Source organism: Misgurnus anguillicaudatus, chromosome 24 (genome assembly GCF_027580225.2).
Source record: "Misgurnus anguillicaudatus chromosome 24, ASM2758022v2, whole genome shotgun sequence".
NCBI lineage: Eukaryota > Metazoa > Chordata > Actinopteri > Cypriniformes > Cobitidae > Misgurnus > Misgurnus anguillicaudatus.
Genome location: NC_073360.2, coordinates 39,283,157 through 39,308,722, shown reverse-complemented (window position 1 = coordinate 39,308,722; position 25,566 = coordinate 39,283,157). Strand labels below are relative to the sequence as shown.

The 25,566-nt window shown below is 36.9% G+C and overlaps 1 protein-coding gene across 4 annotated transcripts in view; it reads right to left on the bottom strand.

Annotated features, from left to right (window-relative positions):
- The window catches only part of slc8a2b (solute carrier family 8 member 2b), a 122,330-nt gene that overhangs the window by 49,771 nt on the left and 46,993 nt on the right, over positions 1-25,566 (bottom strand). Inside the window, exon 1 of one of the 4 annotated variants that reach the window (XM_055197442.2) lies at positions 17,074-17,211. The exons of 2 other annotated variants lie outside the window; for them this stretch is intronic. The gene's annotated coding sequence lies outside the window, so the exon portion shown is untranslated. Of the gene's footprint in view, positions 1-14,227; positions 14,417-17,073; positions 17,212-25,566 lie in introns of those variants that run through there. One more of the 4 variants, XM_055197441.2, reaches the window with a different exon arrangement.

Below are 25,566 nucleotides of genomic sequence, written 5' to 3'. Positions count from 1 at the left end.
CCTGTTTCCATAGTAATGTGTAACGATCTCTGATTGGTGGATCTCACTTTATAATTGTGGATAGTTTATCACCTCATAGCAAATTAAGCAATTAATCACGTTGTTTAAAAATGAAGTTTTAATTTGCATTGACTTATGGCTTGCACTGAAATCTATACCATTATTTATCCACATCAGAGCCGAGGCTAGATCTGTTTGTTTCAACTAAAATTGAACTTCCGTGCAAAGAAGACCGATGGGAATTTTCGGAAACCACCCATTGCCCTTTTATTCTAGAATAAAACCTTTTGGTTGTTGGAAATACAGTTTTGGCTTTGGTCATAATAACATAAGTTAGGTTGGCTGGAAAAATAAGCAAAAGATTTGAGGAATGAAGGTTTATGAGAAACTTTTTCTTGTTAGGTATGTTTGAGTCCAGTAGTGTCAGCATGAATCATGCGTCGTGAGCAAACAAATAAATCCCTGTTCATTCATTCTGTCCATCTCTTTCTCTCTCTCTCGCCCATTCATTTCCTTTTCTCACCAACTCCTTCCACCACCACCCGCTTATTCATTCTCCTCTCATTTCTCAATTTTTCATTTCCCTTCCTCAACCCCCTAATGGGACAAGATAAGATGAAAGATACTGCCAAGCAAACAGGTAACCAATGAATGCCAATTATTTTAAAGCTGCCTTACATCAGTTAACAACTTTCTTGTTAGGAATAGTCCGTTTATTGGATAAACACACAGAAAAGACAGCACACAGATGTTGTTATCGAGGGAACTCCCAGCATGCCGTGCAGCAGCACATGTCATTGTCTTGACACATACAGTACACACACACCTGTGTTAGTAAGTGAATGAAGCCTTTATACCATCTAAAATGAAAATAACATCAGACCTGCAGTCTATGATGGCTTGCTTGTTTGGAGATATTAATTACGGTTTCTTCATCAGTAAATGATAACTAACAGTAATACATCAAAGTCACTGACAAGTGAATGTTAATTAGTTTCACCACCAACACTAATGCGCAAAAGATTCTCGTGAGCAGACCGATGTGTTCCCAATAGATGTTATACTTTTCATTACTTCAGGGATGCAAACATTCCCAATTGTTTATATTCAAGAATATAAACTTGATCTTTTATCTACAAAGTAATAAACATTGAAAACACATGTTGTGTTTTAAAAACAAATAATCTAAAACAAACATACTTAATGGATTCTAAAAAACTCAAACACATTGTTTTCTATGAGTATACGCACACCCGCGCCGACAGGTGGCGCATGTCCACGGCGCCCAGCTACGACTCACGAAGTTGCTCTAATCCCTGTTTAACATTAAATAACATCATATTTGTCCCAAATCATTAATGACTAACATTGGCTGCTAATGTATATTTTGCTTTTTGATGTAGACGCTATCTGACTAAGCTTGCACTATTTAATGTGCACTTTCAGTGTACGCTACCTCTGAGTTGTCCTAGACACGACGCGGCGCTTTTATTCAGTCAAGAAAAAAATAGTTTTTTAAGTTAAACATCACAGGATTTTTCTCCATATTGTGGACTTTAGTGGACGTCAACAGTTTGCAGTTTCGATGCAAAGGACTCTAACGATCCCAACCAAGACATAAGGGTCTTAGCTAAACAATCGCCATTTTCAACAAAAAAATAAAAAAAACTACACTATTTAACCACAACTTTTCATCTTGCACTAGCTATGTGAAGCACCAGCGTGAGCTTGCGTGTTACGTAATCACAAGGAAAGGTCATGCATTACGTATGCAAAATTACCGCTCCGCTGTTTACAAGTTTAGGACAAAAGGACCGTTCAAATGTTGTTTTATGTGAAATGATATTAATTAATGTCTTTGTGTCAATTTATTGCTTAAAAAGGTCCGCAAGTGTGCGTTTCACATGTAGCGCGTGACTTTTTGATGCGATTATATAATACGTAAGGTCACGCTAGCGCATCACATAGCTAATCCAAGACGAGAAGTTGTGTTTTAAAAGTACTTTCGAAAATTAAGATCCTTATGCTTTGGTTGGGATTGTTTAGAGCCCTTTGAAGCTGCATTGAAACTGTAAACTGTTGAGGAACAATTTTTTTATTTTCGACTGAAGAAAGAAAGACATAAACTTGAGTTAACTATCAGGATAACGTTTTTATTAGTACAGTATATTTATGTTACTGTTACATTATATGTAAACATATGAAAAAACAAAACTCATTTGTAAGCAGTGTTGGGGAAAGTTACTTGTAAAAGTAATGCATTACAATATTAACTCTTTCGCCGCCATTGACAAGATATCTCGTCAATCAAGAGAAAACGCTTCCCTGTCAATGACGAGCACTTCCGGCTTTCCGCAATACCGCTATTATCCACCAGGTGGCGCCCTTCCGCAACTTTTTAAAACCGGAAGTATATCTCTCAGGCCTTGCAGGTGTTTTTATGACTGAAAATTTTGAAAAGAAATTGCATATTTCATCACAAAAATGTCGAGCTCTGGCCTGCCATCCCAGTTTCTGACTCAAACTGTTCCCACACATGCGTGTACGCATAGAGTGCATAATGTTACTACGTTTAGTTTAATTTAGTACATAATTTTCATAATTTTTTTTCAAATCAAATGAATTAAACTAAAAAATAACTTGCATTACTTTTTTTAAAAAGTAACTTAAATATTAATGTGTACATTTAAAAAGTAATGCGGTATTTTACTCGTTACAAAAGTTTCAACGGTTTGGAAATGTTAAGCTATTTGAATGTTGAATCTTTTGAGAGTGTAAGAGAGTGACAGCATTTCAGATGAATCTGAGCGCTGGATTAGATACGCCTTCAAACCTCATCAACCCTGTGTGAACTTAAAAGTGAGAGATTTGTTGACATCCATCCACATCGACAGCTTCAGTTTACAAAGCAACAAAAATAACAGGCTCTGCTTCTTAACTATTGGTCTGGGATCAGAAGGGATCGATATATCCCTCTCTGCACAGGTAATGAATATTGACATATTGAGCTCTGGGGCTCCAGCAAACAAAGTGTCAACCAGATGGACCACAACAGCCTGGACCTGGATATGACAGCGATCGAAAAGCCACCAGCTTTACAATCAGACTTTAATTGTCATTTGACCTTCACTCTACATCGAATGATGTTTATTTGAAGGGACATCGTAAGTGGTTTAAGATCTGTTAAAAAGTTGTCTGAAGGTTTAAACTCAAGGGGGCAGATGTTTAATGCATGCAATAGAATAAAACATTTGCAAAACAAAGCTAAGTATACGATTCTGCATTCTGTTTAGCTCGAGTTTATAAAGCGCAACAGATGTTATGAGACATACTCAGACTTTAAACAAGCAATGTATCATTTGTTATGCTTCAGTTAGCACGCTGACTCATTGCTTTTCCACTGGTGTTCATCCTCTATTCGCAAAAAGTATTGATTTAAAGGCAATTCAATTTTCTAAGCAGTTTTAAAAATCAAAACACGTTTGCTTCTATTTGATTCATATGATTATCTCCAGCTGGAAAAGTTGTATAAGCTTGCAAACAGGTTATTAAATTCAAAAGTATAATCATCTATCCACTGAGATTATTAAAGACTCAATGACTTTCAGCAGGAAACCATCAAAAAATACATATTGACTGTAATAAAGTTGCGCTACTATTTTATGATCAATGTGAATTTAAGAAACTTTCTAATATAATAACAATATATCATTTTCTAAACGATGCAATATTCGTTATGCAATAAACGATTTACGTTTATAAAATCCAGTTATTTAAAAAAACATATTTAAAAAATAATATTCATCCAACCTCTGCATCGAACTAAAAAATTGGACTATACAAAACTCTGAAGTGATAAAAATGTTCAGTTATTGCAAACTGCATTGTAAAAAATAAAAACTTTAAAAAGTTAAGTTACCTAGTTGCCTTAAAAATTTGAGTTAATTGAACTTAAATTAGTTGACACAACGTTTTCACCCAACTTTTTTTTTAATTACCTAATTTTTGAGTTGAAAAGTTGAATTTACTCAAAATTTTAAGGCAATCAGGTAACTCTCTTTTTTAAGTTAAAGCAACAAATCTTTTCTTACAATGTGTTTGATGTACTGCAGCATTTCAGTATATTGTGCGGCCCTTCAACCCTTTTTTTTACACTTTTACACAGTTCAACGTAACTTCATTTGCTAAAGATTGTGATCTTGAGTCAACCGATTTGCATTTATTTCAGTTGCCTGTGAACATCTTTAATTGAAAACTACACTGAAAAATATCTCTGGTTGCACATGATTGAATTAAGTTTCTTAAAATGATTTTTTCTTTAAACCGATGTCCAGACGTTTTTTCAGTGTATTAAAATGTTGATGCTGTCCGCCACCAATACCACAATACCACAAACTACATCTGCGGGGCGGTCACAGCACACTTTTCGTTTCATTGCCTTATATTCACGCGCGTGTGAATGCGTCAAACTGGTAACGCTTGTGAAGATACACTCCCCTAAAGGATTATTAGGAACACCTGTTCAATTTCTCATTAACGCAATTATCGAATCAACCAATCACATGGCAGTTGCTTCAATGCATTTAGGGGTGTGGTTCTGATCAAGACAATCTCCTGAACTCCAAACCGACTGTCAGAATGGGAAAGAAAGGTGATTTAAACAATTTTAAAGGCACACAAGGCAAGTCTGAGTATTATTTCTCTACTAGCTCCCCCTAGTGTCTGGGAGTAAATGCTTTCTATATCTGAGACTTTACGAGACTGAAGGCCACGGGTCGGATACACCGAACTTGCAAGTGGGGTATTCTTCCTACAGACGGTAGGGGCAGGCGAGAGAGTCTTCATTCGTCATGTAATGAGTCATTTAACCATATACCGACTTACAAACATGATTTATTAACATAAAAATGCTGCCTTGTGTCCCTTTAAGCGTGGCATGGTTGTTGGTGCCAGACGGGCCGGTCTGAGTATTTCACAATCTGCTCAGTTACTGGGATTTTCACTCACAACCATTTCTAGGGTTTACAAAGAATTGTGTGAAAAGGGAAAAACATCCAGTATGCGGCAGTCATGTGGGTGAAAACGCCTTGTTGATGTTAGAGGTCAGAGGAGAATGAGCCGACTGATTCAAGCTGATAGAAGAGCAACTTTGACTGAAATAACCACTCGTTACAACCGAGGTATGCAGCAAAGCATTTGTAAAGCCACAACACACACAACCTTGAGGCAGATGGGCTACAACAGCAGAATACCCCACCGGGTACCACTCATCTCCACTACAAAAAGGAAAAAGAGGCTACCAAAATTGGACAGTTGAAAAAAATGTTGCCTGGTCTGATGAGTCTCAATTTCTGTTGAGACATTTAGATGGTAGAGTCAGAATTTGGCGTAAACAGAATGAGAACATGGATCCATCATGCCTTGTTATCACTGTGCAGACTGGTGGTGTAATGATGTGGGGGATGTTTTCTTGGCACACTTAAGGCCCCTTAGTGCCAATTGGGCATCGTTTAAATGCCACAGCCTACCTGAGCATTGTTTCTGACCATCTCCATCCCTTTATGACCCCCATGTACACATCCTCTGATGGCTACTTCCAGCAGGATAATGCACCATGTCACAAAGCTCAAATCATTTCAAATTGGTTTCTTGAACATGACAATGAGTTCAATGTAATAAAATGGCCCCCACAGTCTCCAGATCTCAACCCAATAGAGCATTTTTGGGATGTGGTGGAACGGGAGCTTCGTGACCTGGATGTGCATCCCACAAATCTCCATCAACTGCAAGATGCTATCCTATCAATATTGGCCAACATTTCTAAAGAATGCTTTCATCACCTTGTTGAATCAATGCCATGTAGAATTAAGGCAGTTCTGAAGGCGAAAGGGGGTCAAACACCATATTAGTATGGTGATCCTAATAATCCTATAATCCTTCAGGTTAGTGTATTTCACTACATACGCAAATTTGTATCATGTGACCAGAAGAAAACCAGTACCTTCTCTCTACTGAAAAGCAAAGATGGATGAAGCCCCCCCTTCCCATATTCACAGCAATGTCTTATAAATATTTGCATGCTCAAAGTCGATAATTGTGTAAAAGGGATGATGAAACCCCCAAAGATTAAAGAATGTTTAATAAACATTTGATGTCCTGGTCTCTGATCTTTGCTTGTTTGAAGTCCATCTAGCCACTAATTTTAAACACAGTTAAAACCAAACAAAGAGAATTGAGACACTGTAAACAACATTTTAATAAGCCATCTATCCCCAACAAAGTAAAATTTAATTGCAAGGTGAAGTATGCAGTGTTAACATGGACGAGCTGAAGTTGACATGTCAGTCAAATAGAGAAATCATCAAAGCATCACTGTATCACAGCGTGTTTACTCCAATAAAGGTCGAGTGCTCATTAAAGTGAAATCGGAGAAAGTTTTTTAATACCGAAAATTAATGACACACTTTAGCTCCATGGTGGCTAACCAACTAACCCAATGAAAGCCATCAGCAGTCCTCCTGCAATCTCATATTATACAGCCTCCATCACTCATTAGATTTACTCAAGAGTTACGATTCTATTCAGGTATCGAATGCATTATGTCAAAGTTCAGACAGCCGTATCATTACAGCGCGGCACTAAACGTAATCAGTATTGATTGGTGACCAACAATCTTCACTCTCAAACCGTAAGCAGAAGCATCAGCCCTGCATCGGAAACTCTACATCATTTGCCAAATGCACAGATGCCTAAAGCCAGATTTATAAAACAATAAATGAAAAATTAACAAAAGTGAACATACTGAATATAATCATGCACTTCAGCATGGTTTCTCATTAACTGGTTTCATTTAAACACTTCATTACCACTTTCATTTTTAGCAATTGCTTCATCTGAGAACGGCATTGTTTCTTAAGTACTATTCAGATGGGATTAGTTTTGCATAGGGATGTGGGGTAAAGCCATTTTTTTCAAAGCTTCTTAGTGATTTTAGTCCCGTCCGAATGCTCCATATGTCAGTAATCATTATGGACAATGTCAGTAAAGATTACGACAACTTTTACCTTCTGTAAAAAGGTCCGGGGAAAGTACCTCAGCTAATACTAATCCAGTGCGAATAGACTACCTAAATATACATGTAAATTTCCTGTAATTTTGTGAAGTTTTTACAAATATAGAAGCGCTTTAAGAAGCATTCGTTTGCATTCTAGGTGGTGGAACAAGTCAGTGGCAAGTCAGTTCCTGAATAGCACAAAACACAGACTTAAAAAAAAAAGTAAAATCACTTCTCAAAAGCACCAAACTTTTTCTGAAACTGACGTTCTCCCCAAACCAAAATTAAACACACTGTTTTCTTTTTGGTCCGATTTCGAGTTTTTCTCGTCTGCATCATGTTTGCACATCTGATATAAGAAAGCAAGATAATGTGCACGTGACGATGAGGAAGGTTATGCGCTATGCAATCGAGTTACTTCTCTTCTTAATGTTTTACTGAGATTTCTAATCCTGTGCTAATTGACCATCAATATTACAGACATCCTGTACATTACGCCATTTACCCCTGTAAAACCAATCCACGGTAGCTTATACTTTATTGATTTGACAAAACAACTAAACCCAAATATTACAGTTTGGCACATACTATAACTCTTTCATCGCAGAAACTCATGGCAACGCCCTGGTATCCTCTCAGGATTTTATATGAAAGTCCCACTGTATTCATCAAAATTATACAACAGCACGGACTACCTGATCCAATCAGTCAACACGGTGACATGCAGTGTTGTGCCTGAACGAGTTCATTGAACAAAAGTTCATGAACTCGTTCATATTTTGGCCGAACGTGAACTGAACGTACTGTATTACTTCCTGATGAACGTTACTGTGAACTCGTTCATTCTGATGCTTGTGAACGGCACACTCTCTCAGTTTAACGTCGTTCAATAGGGTGCCTGATTTCTATAGAGTCTTCCAAGCAAAAACCCGACTAAAACACAATGTGTGGCGGGAAAAACACCCAATCTGGCAACACATATTCTGTATCTTGAAATAGACTCTGGCCAAAGAACTTATATTGACAAGAAGTGAAAGTCAATAGAACATTCCATTGCAACGCCAGCGCCCAGCAGCAGCCCTACGAATCCGCCATTTTGGAATGAGAGCGACTCTAGAAGTAATGGCAATATCAGCTACTTTGTACATTAAAAGATCAAATTCAAACTGAATGATGATAACACAGAATAACATACAATCAGACCAGTGATCATTAATCCCTTTTTACAACTTATTTTCAGATATTTAGACAGGTCTTCCACTTTTAAATAGACTTTACATACATACATAAACTCATCCACACATAATATTTTTGCTCCATATAGACGGGTTGCAAGTTTACAAACATTGCAGGGTGCGCGCGCATCCAGGAGGCAGAAAGCCCGATTAGTGAGCTGATCCGATATTGCAACAACCTTAATTATTGAAGCGTTCTTTATTGTTTGTAAATAAATAAAACTTGATTTTAGTTGGATCTGTTTTTCTGTCTTTATTTTTGCAGTGTTACTGTGATACATGTATGAATTATGTTAGGCTAGTAACGTAATAGTCGCATCTACTGGTATGTTAACATCAGGCACCCAGCACCGACTCTGCTGGTACTATTTTCCACACAACAACTCCTTGGCATTTTGACTTACAGACACAGCTACTAGCGTACAACACAATGCACGTCTCTTCTTTCTGCTTCTGGGTTGCGCGCGCAACCAGTTAGTGGCGTCGCCGTGCAAACCATCTATACATACACATATACACACATATACATCAGAATTGCTCTAAATGGATTAAGTAAAAAAAAAACACAGCCACTGTCCAAAAGTGGCAATTATAGGATAACACGTTTGTAACGGGATCCACGGGATTAATATGTACAAAATATATCTCATACCTAGTGGAGTTGGTAACTAATAATAATAGTAAATGTGTAAAGTAGCATAAAATAGAAATAATAAAGCAAGAAAAACTACCTCAAATGTGTATCTATTTAATGATTTGATTCCACAACTGATAACAACAACAACACAACACATACATACAAGACAATACAGCGTTTCGTGTAGGTGTACCCTACTGAAAAATCCAGCTTAGACGAGCATAAGCTGGTAGCTGGTTTTAGCTGGATTAAGGTGGTTTACGCTGGTCCTCCCAACCTGACAAAGCTGGTCATGCTGGTGGGCCAGCTGGTCTTCCAGCCTGACCAGCTAAGTCCAGCTAGACCAGCTTAAAAAGTGACAAAAACACAGCTAGACCAGCTTGCTAAAGCAGCAAAACCAGCTTCCTACACCAGCAAAACCAGCTAAAACCAAGCTGGAGACCAGCTAAAATCAGCTCACCAGCTTATGCTGGTCTTAGCTGGATTTTTCAGTAGGGTAGCAAGTGAACAAAATTTTAATTTAAGAAACTTGCTATTGCGCTTCTGATTTGGCTGTGAGATTCGCTGAGAATGAATTGAGAATGAATTGGCTGTGAGAATTTTCATTCCAAAATGGCGCCGCGCTACTGAAGCGTCACCTAGTGCCTGTTGCCAAAAACGAATCAGAGTTTCGCCTCTTGTTCTTCTACACTCTTTGCTCTGACTAACCTCACGCTATTTAACGTCGTCCTACACGCAACGCCGTGCAACGCTTCTCGCCCGGTGTGAGACCCCCTTGATGGCAATTATTAAAAAAAAAAATAACTAAAAATTAATAAACTAAAAATTAGTTCATTTTTGGAACTCCTGTTAGCAACCGAATCCTTCAAACATGGTAAGGAGCGTTACATTTCCGGCTGACGTCAGAAGTATTCAGCCCAGTCACAACGTACAGATTAGCTGGCCAATCAGGGACACAGCGCTTTTCAAATCGATAGCCGTTTCTCAATACCAAGTACGCCAAACTCAGACTTGTGTCCTTCGTAGTTCGAACTTGCAAGAACAGACTTGGAAGAACGAACTACTGACACGCAATGCATTCTGGGAAACTTCGCTGTCATAAGTCCACACAAGTCTCCTCTGATGCATCCTCGATAAAATGGGCGGATCAAGAACACATCCGGGGATTTTATGTGAACTTTGGCTTGATGCGAACTTTGATTTGGAACAGTACTTGGTCCGCGACTGACGCCGTTTCACAAGTCCACAAGAACACAAGTACATACAAGAACGCATATTGAGAAACGGCCGATGAGTTTTGTACAAAATCAGTGCATTTCAGGAAGAGAGGGAAATCTGGAGCTACAAAAATGTACGTTAAGTGAAAAATAATGTTTTGTTAACCATAAATCACCCAAACACATTACATTATACCAAATACACAAAATAACATTGTTTTTTAGCAATGAATAATGAGGGCACAAGAATGAAAAAATTACTCACACGGATAAATTGTTCATTTTAACACTGTAATATTCCATTAAATATAAATATTTAAATGTATAAATAAATATAAATAATAATTGTTATAGTTTTGACATGTAAGACATATATTTTACCACAGGGGAAAATCAAAAATTTCGTTTTGGGTTAACCACGTAGCTATATACATTACTGGTCTACATCATGATAACCATATGCTAACTTAACTGCCGTACTGACTTTCCGTTGACCTAAATAGTATATAAAGACATAAAAACACAAACTGTGGTTAAGTAAATGTCATTAGCTCAAACCACATCCCAGTGTTTGTACGTGATAATATTTACATTCAACACAGAAATCACCAATGTGCACCGTAACAAAACAATAACACAGAGCAAAACGTGTTTTATTCCAAGAATTGTATGAAACCGAACACCGTTAATGTGCAAATGTGGGCAGAAAGCTTTGAAATTATGGACGCCTCTTCGACATGCTTCAGGAGGACACCAATTCAGGTATTCATAACTGTGCCAAGCGTTTTATTGGATAATAAATTTAGATGAACGCCTATAGATACTTCTCCCGTATTCAGAATTGCCCATCTATGCTTTCACTAGCTCTTTTAAAACCCCACCAGCCCTTAACTATCTCTCTCTCTCGGGTTCTCTCATCTTTCCTAAATTTACCAAGCGTGATATATGAGATGTTTCTGTTGTTCCACTTTAAGAAAAGAACAGTTTTGCACTTTGTCACCACTTGAATCTGTCTAAACAAGACTCAAAGATCTTCCTGGTAACAACTCTCTGTTCTCTCTCTCTCTCTCTCTCTCTCTCTCTCTCTCTCTCTCTCGTGAATCAATAATAGATCCCTAGAGTAGATGTTCAAAAACCCACACAGAGACAGCTGCCTTCTAAGGCATCACCCTAATCTTAGTGAAACCTCGTGAGGGATTTGAAAGGCTCTGCATTTGGCGCATAAACAGAAAATGCATAACATAAAATACATAACACTACATAAGCGAATAAATTTTTTTTTAATCAATTTAATTTGTAATTAAATGCATAAACCTATTTTTAAAAATATGATGTAATTTGAAACGGTCTTGAACCGAGTGCACAAATACACATACATTAGACATCACATCCCAGCCCAGTCTCCTGAAAATGCGTACAAATAGCACGAAGTGCAAAACCGGTGCAACACATACGCCAAATTCCACTTTGGCGTGCATATGATACGCAAGTCCCTCCCATTCACCCAAACGGGGCATCTTTTTTTGTCGTTTTATTTATTGGTTTCTCAATTTTTTTGCTATTTTTTTACCATTTTGGCTTGGTTTTAGGGTTAGAACAACTTTTTGTTATTTAAAAATGACATCCTAAGCCAAACCCCAACTCTAACCCCAACTCCAAGCGACCATGGCTTAAATATGGACAAAACATAGAGAAACCTGTATATTAAATAACCTTATTAAGCAAATCTGAAATCTAACCCTAAACCCAAGCGAAAATGGTTTAAAAATCAGAAAAAAATTGAGAAACCAATAAATAAAACGACAAAAAAGATGCGCCGTTTAAGTGAATGGGAAGGACTTGCGTATCATATGCACGCCAAAGTGAAATTTGGCGTATGTATTGCACGAGTTTTACACTTCGTGCTATTTATACGCAATCTCAGGAGACTGGGTAGCACATCCTGTCACGCGTCTTAAAGGCGGGGTGCATTTGAAATCACCAAAACAAACACGCCCCTACCCCAATAGAATCTGGACCTTTATTTGAAAGACCCGCCCCACAATTTCGCAACCCAGGCAACGATGTAAGTTAGTACAGTGGTTCCCAATTTTTTTGCGTGCGGCCCCCCTTGTGTACTGTGCATTCCTTCGCCGGCCCCCCGAAGAAAATTTGTGACAAAAAACTGTTTCATTAAAATCATTAAAAAAACATTAAATTATATAAAAAAGTAGTGCTTTTGGTTAGTAGCCTTATTTTTTTAGGTTTAGTTACACAGAATTCATGATAAATTAATGTATTTTATAAAATGTCATAAAACTGGGGCCCCCCTGGCACCATCTCGCGGCCCCCAGTTTGAAAACCACTGGGTTAGTAGACACGCCACTTACTGCTGACTGGCTACAAGTGTATTCTGGTAGTCGGCCCGACTCTCTTTTCCAAAGTGTTTTTCATGCACCCCGCCTTTAATGGGATCTTAATGGGAGAACGCACACACAAATCCGGATCCAATTCCAGAATGAACCAACAGATAAATCCCAGGACCCATCAGTGCATTTTCCAGAATCTCTGTGTGAAAAGGCCTGAATGTTGCAATTAAGGATGCCCGATCGATCGGCCGCAGATAACGGCATTAAAGGGATAGTTCACTTTAAAATGAAAATTCTGTCATCAATTACTCATCCTCATGTTGTTCTAAACTTGTATGAATTTCTTTTTTCTGATGAACACAAAAGAAGATATTTTGAATAATGATGGTAAACACACAGCAGATAGTGACCATTGACTTCCATAGTAGAAATAAAAAAAATATGATGGAATTTAATGGGTACCGTCAACTGTGTGCTTACCATCATTTATCAAAGTATTTTCTTTAACATTTATCAAAATACTTTCAAAATATTATTTTCCTACTATGGAAGTCTATGGTCACTATCTGCTGTGTGTTTACAATCATTTCTCAAAATATCTTTTTTTGTGTTCATCAGAAAAAAGAAATTCATACAGGTTTAGAACAATACGAGAATGAGTATATGATGACAAAATTTTCATTTGAAAGTGAACTATCCCTTTAAATGACTCAATTGGTACTCGCTAAATTTGCCGATCTTATGAACCGATTACTTTTGTCATCATAGGCTTCTGAATGCGGCTGCAATTAGAAACCATTTTACGTAGTGCGAGAATTTTTATAACCTGTTTGCTCACGTGCGACGTGCAGATTTGGATTTCTCTCTTTTCCTTTACAGAGATATGTGTATTTTCTATAAGTACGCGCTCGGTCAACAACGCGACGAGTCTTCACATCCCCATCAAACAGCGTATACAACGCATATCTATCACAGAAAATTGCATCCTCATGCCAAAAGTGTATTATATTGTATGCATGCAGTTTAAAGTTTAAAGCCTGTCATAGTGCACATGAACAGAGCGATCTTTCTCACATCTTAAAGCTACAGTAACCTAATTCATCTCTCAATAAAATCACACTGAAGAGCTGATGTACTTCATACGAATGCGTGTATATTTAATTCATACAGTAAAGACTGTGAAGTGTTTTATTTTAACAGACATAACCCTCTTTAAAAGCATATTAAATTTCTCTTTGTAGAAGAAATATTTGTTGTGCTTATTTATTTGATTCTCTAACAATAATATACCTAATTACTGCAAGTAATATAACAATTAAGGCAACATATGTCGATTTACTTAATCTAGAAAACATGTAAACAGTTACAGTCATCAAAGAGCTTGCATATCAGCTTGAAGAATCATTATCGGCTGATCACAAAGACAACAAATCAGTAATCGGTATCGGCTGCAAAAATAAAAAAATCATGCAAAATCATCCCTAGTTGCAATGCTTTCTAGGATTATTATCACCAAAACAATTGCACACAGACAGTTTTGTACTACAAAATTGCCTGTCTTGGTGATGCTCTGAAGGTTAATCCCACAGACGGCAACAAACTCATCTCCATTCTAAATGAGAATTGTTGAATTGTTTGAGTTTGTTGAATCAGTGTGAATTAACCTTGACATCCTGTCTGGTGTGAAAGCTCATTAAGTTTTGAAACAAAGCTACTGTAGTGCGCCACCCACTCACCCCTGCGTCTCCTGTTTGGAAGCCTTCACAACTGGGACGACAGTCTGGGGACCACCATAATGAAAAACGCATCTCCTGACAACTCTCCTAATAAACATTATGGGCTCATATTAATGTGCCAAACATCAACAGCCTGTCTATGACAGAGATGTCTCGATAGCACAGTGTGCAGAATTATATCGAGAGAATTATAGACAGAGAGAGAGGACATGTTTTAATTGGTCAGACTCCCTGAGGAGAGTGAAATGATTGGCTCTCTCGCTTTCTCATCCAGAGCACAACTTCTCGCCTTTACAGGGAACATCATTTTCACACCATCACACATTCACAGACACGTTTTTTTTTTCTTTGTATGGATGGGGACATTTTGCACATTTTAGTGCTGGTGATATAACTAATCATCAATTTATTCATCAGTGTTCAGACCTCATTATATACAAACAGAGTATTTTCAAAGTTGCGGATACATATTAAATGCTGTTTGGTTGTTTAAAGTGAAAAAGTTCAAATATTGTTTAATACATCAACACGCACCACAAGGCACAGATCATCATAATGTTTTTATATACAGTATTGGAGAGTACCGCACATACATACTGAGAACTATAGTACAGATTATAGCTGCATGATTTAAGAAAAATGCAAGATGCAATAACATGTTAAGCAATGCAATATAAAATATGTAATGCAATAATGCTTAAAGTTAGTAAAATCAATTCAAATGATAAATATATTTTTTAAATGAAGTTGAAAATGATATTACAAATGTAAATGATTCACATTTTTGCTGGGAAAATAAAACATCACTCCCTCTGTCTCGCTGTTGCATCAACCTTAATCTTTGACTGTACCTTACTGAAATATTAAAATCATATTGCAAACCATTCCAATATGCACTTTGTGAAATTTCTATAGTTTCAATATATTTTGTAAGCCTAATGCTGCGTTCAGACCAGCCGCGGTACAGGCGTCAAGCGCGAGTCCGAGGTCTGGAGGTGAGGCGTTTAGCGCGGTAGACGCTATTCGTCTCATTTGCGCATCTAGTTTGTGCGAATGGCACGAATTGAGCGTTGCCGCGGCAAATGCACAAGTTGAAAAAATTGAACTTTGGCGGAAAACGCGCCGCGTTAACCAATCAGGAGCTTCCTCTTGTAGTGACGTGATTACAAGAACCGAGCAGAGTCGCAAAAGCCCCCCCCCATGACACGAAGTTCTGCGTGAATGTTTCGATGACTACATTCGGGCGGCTTTCATGTGTGAATGAAACGAGTAAACACAAACTGTTCAAACGGCAAACTAGGCGTGGTAGACGCGAATTTGATGCCTCAAACGCGGCTGGTGTGAACCCACGGTAACATAGATCAGGATTTCTTAACCTTTCTTAGGCCCTGTTTACACGAGAATGCTCGAGGGTGAAAACGTAAAAATATTTTATCGGATGTGCATTTCGTTTACACGGCAACGCCGTTTTTGGGGCTTAAAAACGCAAAAAGTGAAACCATTCTCCAGAGTTGAAATCTTAAAAACTCTCTACCCATCTAAAGGGTAAAAACGCAAAAGTCTGCTCACAGCGGCTCTCGTCGCATAAGCGTTTACGTTACAGGCATGTGCCAGTTCAGGAAAATAACAACAAACATGTCGGATTATTTCCATACGTCGGACCTTCAAGTTGCCATAGCAGCTGTGATAAATATACAAGAGTCTTTCCAGCAGTTGTACGAAATATTCACAGCTAGTATTACTGATCAGAGAAGGCGCATTAATTATCTCTATCAAATTGTTGATGCACCAATTTGTCCGAGGCAAACCAGACGGCTTTGGACAAGACATGGGAAAACAAAGAAGAAAGTTGTATGCAGGCGCGTGGACATGGTGGTGTTGTGTGTCAGGGCTTCACATTGCCCCCTAGCCGCCTGGAGTGCATACTACATTGAATATTACACACTTTTGCGTCACCATATGCACGCAGATTTCCCCTTCCAAAATGCACGTATAAACGCGGAATAAAAGTGGAGTGTTTCTTTAAATACATATATCCGTCAAAATGCCCGTCTTTGTAAGTATCCTCATAAACACGACTATTTAGGGCTTAAGAGAAAGTAAACATCTGAAAAAAAAAACGCATTTGTAACAGTATATATTAGATCCGGTCTTTGGTCTTAAAGGGGAAGTTACCTAATTTTGCTCCTGTCTGTCACTCATGTTAATCAAACAGCGCTGAGAAAAAATCTCTCACTGCTCTTAACTAAATCTCTTTTTCTAACTTTAATAAGAGATAAATATATATACGTTATTATTTATTAGCATTCTTTCATCATTGACTGTTTATCTTCTGAGAGTTTGATGTTTGTTCGTTTTTTGTCGTCTTTTTATGCTTTTTTGTGAGAATTATGAATAACATAAAAGATTTTGAATAACATAAAAACCTTATTAAATTGAACCTTATTAAAAATGAAATGAATCCTATATAACATTTTAGTCATAGCCCACATATAGTTGTGCATTAATGTGCAGGTGTACTGAGCTTATATTCCTAATATTATATTTCTATAATGTCAATGTTGAATCAGGACTATTATAGTAAAAATGATCACAGAATCCTTTTTAACAAGCCCCGAGCCGTAACTGTACAATATTAAAAGGAAAGACGTTTAAGATATATTGTCCCTCAATACAATGACATTCAGGCAATCCCCATTACAAAAGCCTCAGTCTACTGTTATATCTTTCTCTGACTGCTAATAGCTCTAATAAAGCAGGTCAGCTACACCAGAAGAATATCGATCCACACAGGACCTATTAAAATCCTGAGTCGTGACTGTGTAGTATTAAAATTTACAACTCACCCCTGGAGCTGGTGGGGTTTCACAGCCCAGCCAAAATCTAAGAAACCCCCGTCCAAAGTATTTAGCATTCCCAAACAAAACTCGCAGCTCCAAACAGCTAACATGGGAAGCATATTATCTTGTAAGCATGTATAGCACTCATAGCCTGAGAAAATGGCCAGATGTTTGAAATGGTAAACAGGAAATATGATCACACATGCAGAGAAGGGTTTAGATGTACGTGACACTGAACAGAAGGGATTTCATGCGCTTGCATACTGTAGCATTGCACGTTTAAAAATGCCATTTAAATTTGAATTGGATTTTTAACTCATGCTGCCAGGCGCTGTCAATCTCATGAAGGTCGGCTCTGATGACTATCCAATAAAAAAGCTCCCCAGGCTTCTTGGGTTCCACCTCACTGATTGATAACCAATCAGAAAGCGCAGGTTCGGGCTGAAAGCGATGGTGTCCAGAGGCCACGCTATACATCAACACGCTCACGTAGTGAAGGCAGAAAAGAACGAGAGATACTAAATTATTTACACAACATTTCCTTCTCCATAGGCACGCATAAGACATACATGTGTGATGTGTACGACTGAAAATATTTCTCGCAACCAGATATTTATGGGTCACTGTGCTAGAGAAGTAAATAACACAAATGCATATTAAGTACCAAATGTTCAATCAGGCAAATATTATAATTACTGTGATAATGAATGTAATGACTCTCAAGGGAGCGTCATCATTTTAAAGAAATTAAACAACAGTTATTAAAAAAAAAACATATATATACACTGTAAAAAAACCTGTAGAAATTACAGTATTATTGAGTATTACGGCAACTAGCTGCCAGTAACTTACTGTAGATTTTACATTTATGTTATTTACTGGCAACAGTTTGTTCAAAGTTAAATAAACATTAAACATTTTCACTCTTTATCTTCTACAGTAAGTTACTGGCAAACAGCTGCATAATTACAGCATTTTTTTTTAACAGTATATATATATTTTTTATATAGAAAAAGTAAACAACACAAATGCATATTAAGTACCAAATGTTCAATCAGGCAAAAATGATTATTACTGTGATAATTAATATAATGACTCTCAAGGGAGCGTCATCATTTTAATGCAATTAAGCGACAGTTCAAACTACATATCACAGCAGAACTTACATATAATTTTATTTAAAGAAAAGTAAATAACACACATGGATATCAAGTACCAAATGTTCATTCAAGCAAAAATCATAATTACTATGATGATGAACATATGACTCTCAAGGGAGCGTCATCAAATTCTCATATATTAAAGTAATTAAGCAACAGTCATTAAAGTACACATCAGAGCAGAACTTATATATAATTTTAATGCGGAAAAGTTACTTTTAAAATGAATCCAATTCTATCTGCCTTCTTATCCGAAAACAATGCAGTTTTAAACCAGCAAAACGTAGTTAACATTAAAGTTATGACACCTAATGCTCTACATCCCAGGAATCTTATTAAGACAAAACAACTGAATAATACTAAAACGATGAGGACATTAAGAGAAGGTACAGTGGTTTCACTATTTATTTTATTGTACTTCCCACCTTTTAAACTGATCATTTATTTTATATGTTTACCGATTTCTTATTATATAAAACAGATAAATGTATACTGTAGTAATACAACACCAGGGCTTCATGTAATTATGCATTGTGTGTTTTTAATGTCTCTCTGCGGAGAAGACAATGAGTCAGTGGGATCGTAAACACACCGAACCTGATCCGGCTTTATGTGTTATCCAGTAGGATATCACTTAAGACTGATGGCAAAGGACAAGCAGCGAGAATAAATACAAAGAGACGTTCGCATACACAAAGCGAGATCTGACAGCACATTATTTATATGGTATTTGCTTTAATTTATCTTTGTCTTAATTTCATTGTTTGTCTTGACGCATGGCTGGTTGTGGCAATAAAAGTTTCTACTGCCATATCAAGTCTGCGACAAATAAACCGAAATGACAACAACACAATAAACATTCGCCAAATGACTATTCTTTATCTGTGTTCCTGCATAATTCAAATGTTGGTTATTTGAAGCGAAAAAATATCTTAATCATCTTATAATAAAAATACAAACAAAAGAACGCATAACTTACACATGCACACGTAGGCAGGACAAAGTAAAAAATGTATATTAATGTTTCATGGTTTATTCCCTATACACACATTGTTACACATACACACAATCTATGCAGAATCTGTGTGTGTATATGCATGGATTAATGTGTGTTATTAAACATCATTCTCTATGACAGGTGATTGACAGATCACATTAGGTGACTAGCAAACACTTTTTTAGATATGCAGTGTTCTGTCACCTCGGGTAACACCACATCACTACATCCGTATCCGACAACCAGTAATTCCTAGTGCCAAGCAGTCTGGGAACGTTTTCAGAAGAACAGTCCAATCTGTTTCAATAATAATGTGTTATTTCTCAAGATGCTTCGTTTCCAGACTGTTAATACGACATTTATACAGTGTCCTTATAATTGCAGTGCACAAAACTTAAATCTTTGAAATAAAATAAAGAACGAACCGAAAAAATTCTCTTTGTTGACATGATAATATTGGATTTCAGCGCTACAGATCACAATTGATGATAGTCTTTGAACCAATCAGATGCAGTTTTTCCAAACATGTACAATACAGCATCTGCTCTAGTTTTTTCTAAGCTGGTATTAATTTTCCATGCTGTGGTAATTAATGAAGGTTTTATTATTACGGTAAACAGTGCTGAGTTGCATTACAAATACAGGTTTTCGACTTGTATTCGCTTTTGCAGTACAATAGTGTAAACAACATACATAGCCAAAACTAGTTAACTATTCAATTGGGAGGAATGCAAATAGCAATATGTTAATTTGACATCTTAGTTCGGCTATTCATACCTCAGATTTTACCCTATCAGAATGAGGATAAATCAAGCGTGCCGCTCAAGCCCTGAAAAGTGAAGCCAAACGTCTGATCAACCCCCAGTGACTGGTCCCAGTATAGGTCATAAACCCCGCCTCCCCATGTTATTCAATGGGACTTGAGACCAAATAATTTTTTTTATTACACTTCAATTATGTTTTTCCTGAAGCTGGTTTCTGCCATTTACTGTAGTTTTTATCACACTGATGTAAATTCAAGTGTTTTTAAAATAAGTTTGTGTTTAGTTAGTTAATTAATGATATAAAAACGGTGGTGTCACGTCATGATTGACAGCTGTGATATCGTGTGATACGCGCATTCTGCATGGGCGGGGTCTTGATTTCGCGGCTTTACTTCCTGCTCACTACTGCGCAGGACTGGTCCCGAAATCGCTACTGCGCAGACTCAAGACCCAAGATGTCAGCGCCATATCGAGGCACTGGCGGCTTCACTTTTCACCAATGAAAGAGAGCGAACAGGCGTCGTCCATCTTTTTTTAAAGTCTATGGGATAACTAGTTGGCAGCGCTCTTCCTTATGCCATTTTTTCCACATGAAACCGATATGAAAAAATTTTAACTGGTTGAAAGAAAAGATAATGCACATACTTCTTTAAGGTCATTTAAAGTGCCTGCAATAACACTGCCGTGCATTACCTAACACTGAACATCTTTTAATTTCTTTTACTTTTATGAGATCTGTAAGCAACAACCTAGCAACCACCAATAACACCCTAGAAACCACTTAGAGCACCTGAACAACCCCATTTCAAACAAGTTCTACTTAGTGTAAAATGTTGTCTTTAAAAAATGTAAAAATCCAGCTGAGGTTTAAAATTCCGAGACCATTATAAAATATGCTTTTATTTTGTAACTTTTGTTATTTACAAAATATGTTTTTTAAGAATAACACTTCATAAATTACAAATTAAACAAAATTGTAAATGTATAAATAATTTAGCCATTAAAAAAATTTAACTTAAAGTTATATTAATAACAATCCAATAATTTGTTGATTACACTGCAAAAAATAATGTGTTAATTTTGTACACATTGTGTGTGTCATTAAGGCGTTATTTCATGTTAAAATAAATAAAAGGGACAACACAAGTTGTGTTAAAAACAGTGACGGGAGTAATGGTTACAAAGTAATTCCGTTACTGTAATTCCACTACTTTTAGCGGTAATGAACCTGTAACGAAGTATTTTTTTTTAATCAAGTAACGCAGATACATTTACTGAAATTTAAATGAGTTGGTTACTCGTGTTACTCTATTTTGTGATAAATGAACACTTGCAGACAAGACATTTCTGATCTAATGTCGCAGGACCGTGGTGGGCGGCACAATGAATAATAACACAATGTGTAAAAAATTAACACATAATTTTTTGCAGTGTATGTTTTATACAAATTAGTTTTTTTATATATATATAAACAAACACTTATGTTTTAATGACAACAATAATTATTTAATCTTCTTTTTATGTTGTTTACATATTCAAAAATCTAAAAAATATAAACTTTTACAATGCTGGGTTATTTTTTAACCCAGAATTTGGTCAAAAAATGGCCAAGCCAAGCCGTTGGGTTAAATTAACCCAGAAAATGTGTATATGTGACCCAACAATGGGTTAAAACAACCCAGAAAATGTTAAAATACAACCCAATTGGCTGGGGTTGTCCTTTTTGGACCTAACGTCGGGTTAAAAATAACCCAGCATTTTTTTTTAAAGTGTACAAGATAAAGTAAATATGATTTTATATGACAAATGTTGAATATGGTCTCAAACTTCTGGAGCAAGTTAGTTAAAGGATTAGTCAATTTTCTCAAAAGAAAAATCCAGATAACCCACTCACCACCATGTCATCCAAAATGTTGATGTCTTTCTTTGTTCAGTCGAGAAGAAATTATGTTTTTTGAGGAAAACATTGCAGGATTTTTCTAATTTTAATGGACTTTAATAGAGCCCAACATTTATTACTTAACTCAACCCATAACAGTTTTTTCATCTGAGTTTCAAAGGACCACAAACAATCCCAAACGAGGCATAAGGGTCTTATCTAGCAAAACGATTGTCATTTTTAACAATAAAAATAACAAATATACACTTTTAAACTACAACTTCTTATCATGTAGATCCGGTCTCGAGATGCGGCAGCTGACCTCACGCAATACGTCATGACGTCAAGAGGTCACAGAGGACGAACGCGAAACTCCGCCCCAATGTTTACAAGCGTCTTGAAAGAGGCCCGTTCCTACGTTGTTGTATGTCAACTGATACTAATTAATGTCTTTGTGGCAGTTTATTGTTTAAAATGGTCTGCAAATGTGCGTTCTATATATGTAAAACGTGACCTCCCTACGTCACTACGCATTTACGTTAGGCTGCGCTGGACCGGACCAAGACGAAAAGTTGTGGTTTAAAAGTATATATTTTTTTATTTCTCCTGTCAAAAATGACAATCGATTCGCCAGACAAGACCCTTATGCCTCGTTTTGGATTGTTTATAGTCCTTTGAAACTCCGTTGAAAAAAAACTGTTAAGTGTTGAGTTAAGTATTAAATGTTGGGCTCTATTAAAGTCCATTAAAATTTGAAGAATCCTGCAATGTTTTCCTCAAAAAACATAATTTCTTCTCGACTGAACAAAGAAAGACATCAACATTTTGGATGACATGGTGGTGAGTAAATTATCTGGATTTTTCTTTTAAGAAAATGGACTAATCCTTTAATGCTGACTATAGGGTGGTTTCCCAGACAGGGTTTAGATTAATCCAGGACTAGGCCTTTTTTAGGACATTTAAGTATTTTTTTTTTTTTACAAACAAACCTTACAAAACACAATACTGGTGTGCATCTTAAGACCAAACAATGGTACTGATACATGTTAAAGTATGTTGGGGCAAGCTGTTTGAAATTAAAGCAGCTCAAACATGCATTTTAGTCTGAGATAAGCCCTGTCCGAAAACCGCCCCTATATGTTCAACATGTTTCAAGCTAAATTAGCAAGCAGATATAAGTACTAGAGGTTTATTACTGTCACAGCTGCATCAGATTATGTGCAGGTGGACTGAGCATGTGCAAACACCCAATTAAACATTCACACCTGCATTTTCATACCAACAAATGGGACCTAAAATAGATTTTAAACTTTAAAGGGTCAGTTTCCTGCACAGGGCTTAAATCTAGTCCCCGACTTAACTGATTAAATGTCTTAATAATATTACTAAGCCCTAGTCCTGTATTAATCTAAACTCTGTTTGTAAACCATCGCAATGTCTTAGTAAAGCAAAGCTTGTAAAGCAGCTCCTTGGCAGCAGTACAAGACCATCAGGATGAAATCAAATACAATATCTCCTCCTTGGAGGTGAATCATTCATTATGTTTAAGTGAGTACAAATGAGGGAAGGGGAGCGGAAATTAAAATAAGAAAAGTAGAGAAAAAAGGGAATAAAATAGTGAGCGGCGAGGCGAGAAGAAAAAGAGAGAAAGAGGGAAAAACTGTAAAAGAGGGAAATTAGGATGCTGAGGTGCATTTCTACTTCTTGCTTTTAATGTTTCATCTTCAATTACTGAGTGTTGGAGTTTTTAAATGATCCATGATCTGTGATCCGTCTGCATGTAAAGAAAACATTTTCCAATGCAATCGTTTTCTAGCCAAGATATGCCACTTTAACACTGACCACAGATCAGCTCTAATTAATTAAGAGATGGAGTCTTGATATTGTGGATATTGATATCTTAAGACCACATCTGCGTCTCATTTTACGGCCTCAGACAACCCCGCAGTTTATTCTCAACGTGTTAAAATCGACAATAACCTCAACCACAGATTGGCACAATGCTGTCATCATTACAGAGAATACAAAAGGATTTCAATGGCTCAAGTCTCAGTGGCCAAAAGGAACGCTTGAATATATTTAGTGTCATCATTAAAGCAGCAGACTGACTGATCTGGGTCTTGAGGGGTCTAGTCTTGGTTTGGTCTTCGCTTTAGCTCTGCTAGGTACTCAAAGAACTGCAAACATAAGAGCTCATGAGAGTCCAGCTGTCAGAGTCCTACAACAACGTCTGAAGACCAAACTCCCTCAGGAACTGAGACGAGTCTAATCCAATAACTTCTGAATAACATTAGATCGTATCTTCATAACAGACTACACATTAAAGTATTGTATGTCTAGGGATGGGGAAGTGATCAAAATCTAATAATACTCTAGGAGTATTTTTTTATGAATGCATAATGCATATAGGCCGCTACTTGAAGCTAGTTATTATTATTGTTTGGAAAGTTTTAAATATGGATATTTTTTCTTACATAATCGCATATATTACCATCAGAAGGCCTTTGGAGCTGTGAAGGATGCATGCACTTTTTTGGGCTTTAAAGTCGACACTGTTTTCTACCGTAATAAAGCTTGGAAGTGCCAGGACATTTTCTAAAATAGCTCAAATTGTGTTCATCTGAAAGATGATGGTCATTTTTATCTCGGATGGTTTGAGGGGGAGTAAATCACAGGGTCATTTTTATTTTTCGCTTAACTATCGCTTTAAGTCGTCCAGCTCTGAAGCTTGATTTTACTTTGATGATGCAGTGACTCGAGATGAGGGGATAATGGCTTTGAAATGAAGATGAAACCCTTCACTGAACTCCTGAAAAACATCTGCTGTGCGAGGATGCTGACCTCGCTTCAAACCATTACAGTCAATCGCCTCTCATGACAACTGTGAAACTAAACTCGACCGCTGCCCCGGTCACAGGAGCTCATAGCAACTGATTTTGTCACGATGAAAGACAGCAGACGGACAAAGAGTCTCACGCACTTTGGGAAGGCTCATGTAACCGCATAATATTATAAAATATGGCGTGAGAGTAAATTTATTAAACTAATTCATTTGATGTACATGGGAAAACATGGTCAAAACAAATCTGTGAAAACGACTAATAATGCTGTAGTATGCGTGCCAGGCCAGCAGTTGGCGATGTTACTTTGTAAAGAAATACAGGCTTGCGCACAGGCATTTTTTACAAAGTAAATACAAACAATTAAAATGACAAAACCATCAAGCAGCGCAAACTATCATGTAGGTTTATTACTACTATTAACCCTAGACTATAAAGTGGCAAAAATGTATTAACTTTCTTTGGAGAAGCGTTAATAAACTCAATCCTGTAGGCTGGCATCAGTATGTTTGTCAAGTACACAGGCATACCTTTAGACTAAACACATAATACACATGCTCACATTGTTACCATTCTCACAGATTTGCATTTTTGTTGTTTACACAGAAACAATAAAGCTTTCGTTTTATTAAAACTTGCACTTCGAAACCCATTTACAAAAGTTTGTTTTCCAGACCCTAAAACGCATAAAAAGTTTCCCGTTTTTGGTTGAAAATGTTGTTGTGTAAACGACCCCTTCCTCGTATAACAAGTGAAGAGTTTGGTTCCAAATGTGATAAACACCATAAAAAAAGAGTTAGCGCCAAAATCAGTATTGTACCGAGCCCCTAAGGTGACATTGGAGTAAAAAATTTAAAGT